Below are 4,579 nucleotides of genomic sequence, written 5' to 3'. Positions count from 1 at the left end.
TTTTCAGTGGACCCCAGAAGTGACACAGGCAATTCTGCTAAAGGGCAGGGCCAGTGGGTGTGGAAGAGGATGTGAGAAGTGGGTGAATTCGGGACTTTTAGGCTAGGATCCTTAAGACTGGCTGATAGTTTGGATTTGGGTGGGAGAATGCAGGGAAGAGAGAGGAATCACTCCTGAATGTGGGTCTGGGACTTGTGGAATGAGTGTCCTTTATCCAGATGGGAAATATCGGGTAAACAATTCAAGCAGATTTTGGAGTGGGCAAGTGGGGTCAATTATCTCTTTGGTGAACATAAACTTCCTATCAAATATTACAAAATAGGGATGGGATATTACATTTAAAAAATTGCTGACCAGCCAGGCATGGTGGTTCATGCTTGTAATCCTAACACTTTGGGAAGCCAAGGTGAGAGGATAGATTAAGGCCAGGAGTTTGAGACCAGCCTCGGCAACATAGCAAGACCCCATTTCTACAAAAATTAAAAAAAAATTAGCTGAGCATGGTGGTGCATGCCTGTAGTCCCAGCTACTTGGAAGGCTGAAGCTGAGGAGGATCACTTGAGCCCAGGATTGTGCCACTGCACTCCAGCCTGGGTGATAGAGTGAGGCCCTGTCTCCTAAAAAAATTTAAAAAAAAAAAATTGGGCTGGTCGTGGTGACTCACACCTGTAATCCCAGCACTTTGGGAGGCCAAGGAGGGCAGATCACCTGAGGCCAGGAATTTGAGACCAGCCTGGCCAACTTGGCAAAACCCCGTTGCTAATAAAAATACAAAAATCAGCTGGGCATGATGGTGGGTGCCTGTAATTCCAGCTACTCGGGAGGCTGAGGCAAAGAATCACTTGAACCTGGGAGGCAGAGGTTGCAGTGAGCCAAGATTGCATCATTGCACTCCAGGCTGGGTGACAGAAGCAAGACTCTCAAAAAAAAAAAAAAAAAAAAAAAGATGGCTGGGCTCAGATGGGGTCAGGAGTTGGAGACTAGCCTGGCCAACATGGTGAAACCCCGTCTCTACTAAAAATACAAAAACATTAGCTGGGATGGTGGCAGGCCCATGTAATCCCAGCTACTTGGGAGGCTGAGGCAGGAGAATTGCTTGAACCTGGGAGGTGGAGGTTGCAGTGAGCTGAGATTGCGCCAGTGCACTCTAGCCTGGGGCAACAGAGCAAGACTCCATCTCAAAAAAAATTGGTGACCTAATATTGTACTATAGTTTTGCAACATGCTACTGTTAAAACGCGAGCTTTGAATGAAGAGACCCCCCAAACAGGCTTTGTGTGAGCAACATGGCTTTTTATTCACCTGGGTGCAGGTGGGCTAAGGCCAAAAAGGGTGTTAGTGAAGGGCAGTGGGATAGGAGATGGCTTTATAGGTTGGGGCAAATCTTTTGGGGAGGGAGCAGGGGTGTTACGGAGTAAGATTAGTTATGGTGGTGGGGGTGGGGCAAGGAGTAGGCATTGCGTAAATTCAGTTACAGTGGCGGGTGGGGTAAGGTGCAAGAGTAGTTAAGATGGCAGGGTGGGGTGAGGAGTATTCACATTATCATAATAACAGTTAAGTTGGCAGGGTGTGTTTAGAAGCTTTTTCTCCTTAGGAAAAAGCCATGTTCAGTTCAAGCGCCAAGATCGTGGCGCCCAGTGGCGAAAAGCCAGCTGAGTTCGAGTTTGGCATCTCCCAGGCTCTTCTGGAGCTGGAGGAGAACTCGGACCTCAAGGCTCAGCTCAGGGAGCTGAATATCACAGCAGCCAAGGACACTGAAGTTGGTGATGGCCGGAAAGCTATTATCATCTTCATTCCCGCTCCTCAACGAAAATCTTTCCAGAAAATCCAGGTCCGGCTAGTACACGAATCGGAGAAAAAGTTCAGTGGGAGGCATGTTGTCTTTATCGCTCAGAGGAGAATTCAGCCTAAGCCAACTCAAAAACGCCATACAAAAAATCAGCAAAACCATTCCAGGAGCTGTACTCTGACAGCTGTTCACGATGCAATCCTCGAGGACCTGCTCTTCCCAAGAGAAACTGTGGGCAAGAGAATCCGCGTGAAACTGGATGGCAGCCGGCTCATAAAGGTTCGTTTGGACAAAGCACAGCAGAACTATGTGGAACACAAGGTTGAAACTTTTTCTGGTGTCTATATGAAGCTCTCGGGCAAGGATGTTAATTCTGAATTCACAGTTTCAATTGTAAACAGAATGACTAAATAAAAAAAAAAAAAGCAGCAGCTTAATGGCCGGGGGAAGCTCCGCTGGGTGGTCAGGGATAATGGCAAGTGCAGGCCGGGGTTGGGGGGTGATCAGCCAAGGCAGGCAGGACCTTAGACTTTCTGGGTTCCGGCTTGCACATGGAGGCCTGACAGCTACCGCTCGGGGGAAATCAAGTAAGGGATTCATGAGCTCTCGCTGTATTATTTCTTACAACCGCATGTGAATTTACAATCATCTGAAAATGAAAAGTTTAATTAAAAAAAATTGGTGACCCAGAAAATCAGGATGTGAATGGAGAGATAGGCGGGCGGCTCGGGGCAGGTGTTACTCATTTTTATTCATCCGTTCTTAAATCTGCAAGGAGGTTGGGGGCAGCTCACAGAGGCGGACACAGCCGGGAACAGTGAAGGTGTCTGGGGAGACAGTGGCAGCCACTGTGGCACCTGAGCGAGTGTCCTTCCTGGTGGTCTGGTGTTGAGGGCTGATGGGGTGGACAGCAGCTCATCTCTTGGAGGCCCTGCCAAGTAAGGGGGCGAATTTGACTCTAGAGGACATTGACTTCAGCACCTACCTCCTCTAGCCATTTCAGGTCACTTCAGCAGTGGGACAGACACAGGGGCACGAAACCACGGGTGGGAAAGGAGGCCAGGATAAGCTTGGTTGGTGTTCACTTTCAAGCTTTCCTTCACTAGAGTTGGGCTCCCGGCGGGGAGAGGAGCATCTCTTCTTAAGATATTTGCAGATTTATTCACGGAGGTTCCCACACATCTGGATGAGGATAGACGACGTGCCCCTGGAGGAAAGAGTTAAATGAATCGCTAAAGCACAAAATGTTTCTGTAAAATTGCTTCCATATTTTATTAGACGCAGATGAGCATGAATTATTGTGAGTCCAGCAGGGGAGTTTGCAAATTTGATTCTTGCCTAATTCCATCAACAACCCCGCCCCCCTCACCTAGATGGATACGAAAGAACTGTTGGAGGGATGCAGGCTTGGGGTGGGACCACTGAATAAAGAGCTTGTTAATTCATCCAGCCATCAGGTGTTCATGGGCACCTACTGCATGTCAGGGAATGCAAGCATAATCGCAGCTGCAGGTATCAACCTTCCAATGACACCTCCGAGGTCACTTCTGAGATGCGCCATTTTTGTTTGAGGGTTATGTATGGGATGGCTTTTGGGGGAGGAAGCTTCCTTTTTAGCCTCTCAGAGTGCCACTGTGTTATCTATGCCATAGAAAAGAAGGCACATTTCACATACCCCTCCATGGTCAGAAATGCAAATTAACACTAATTTACACTTTCCCCGAAATCTCTCCATTTGCATCAAGGTATGAAACTCCTTGGGGGGGAAAATGGACACAATTGAGCAAAATTGGTTTTCTAGCTGAATAGATCTGATTAGTTTCTTACACTGTGTGGCTCTGCCAATTCCGTTTTTCCTCTTTTTAAAATTATTTATTTATTGATTTATTGAGACAGAGTCTCGCTCTGATGCCCAGCTGGAGTGCAGTGGCATGATCTCAGCTCACTGCAACCTCTGCACCCCACCCCCGCAACCCTTCAGGTGATTCTCCTGCCTCAGCCTCCTGAGTAGCTGGGATTACAGGTGTGTGCCACCATGCTCAGCTAAATTTTGTATTTTTAGTAGAGATGGGGTTTTACCATGTTGGCCAGGCTGGTCTCAAACTCCTGACCTCAGGTGGTCCACCCACCTCAGCCTCCCAAAGTGCTGGGATAACAGATGTGAGCCACCACACCCAGCCCAAAAAGTTATTTTTAAGTTTTTTTTTTTTCCATTTCAATAGCTTGAGGGGTACAAGTGGGTTTTGGAGACATGGAAGAATTGTATAGTGGTGAAGTCTAGGATTTTAGAGTATCTGTCACCTGCATGTCAGGCCTCCATGTGCAAGCCCGGACCCAGAAAGTCTGAAGTCCTGCCTGCCTCGGCTGATCACCCCCCAACCCCTGCCTGCATTTGCCATTAGCCCTGATCGCCCAGCGGAGCTTCCCTGAGTTAAGACAGGTCACCCCACCCTGCCATCTTAACTGTTGTTATGGTAATGTGAATACTCCTCACCCCACCCTGCCATCTTAACTACTCTTACCCCACCAGCCATTGTAACTGAACTTATGGTAAGTATACTCCTTGCCCCGTCCCCCGCCCCCACCGCCACTGTAACTGATCTTACTCTGTAACTTTCCACTGCCCACCCCAAACCTATAAAACCAACTCCTATCCCACTGCCCTTCACTGACGCCCTTTTCAGCCTCAGCCCACCTGCACCCAGGTGAATAAACATCCATGTTGCTTACACAAAGCCTGTTTGGGGGGGGTCTCTTCATTCAAAGCACACGTTTTAACACTGAACAGTG

General features: G+C 48.2%; 1 pseudogene; it reads left to right on the top strand.

Annotated features, from left to right (window-relative positions):
* The first annotated feature begins 1,539 nt into the window (after nt 1–1,539).
* Nucleotides 1,540–2,483, top strand: LOC118148986 (small ribosomal subunit protein eS7 pseudogene; annotated as a pseudogene).
* Nucleotides 2,484–4,579: the final 2,096 nt, after the last annotated feature.

Source organism: Callithrix jacchus, chromosome 2 (assembly GCF_049354715.1).
Source record: "Callithrix jacchus isolate 240 chromosome 2, calJac240_pri, whole genome shotgun sequence".
In the NCBI taxonomy this organism is placed as follows: domain Eukaryota; kingdom Metazoa; phylum Chordata; class Mammalia; order Primates; family Cebidae; genus Callithrix; species Callithrix jacchus.
The sequence above is the reverse complement of the archived record's forward strand: the minus strand, read 5'-3'. Positions and strand labels throughout refer to the sequence as shown.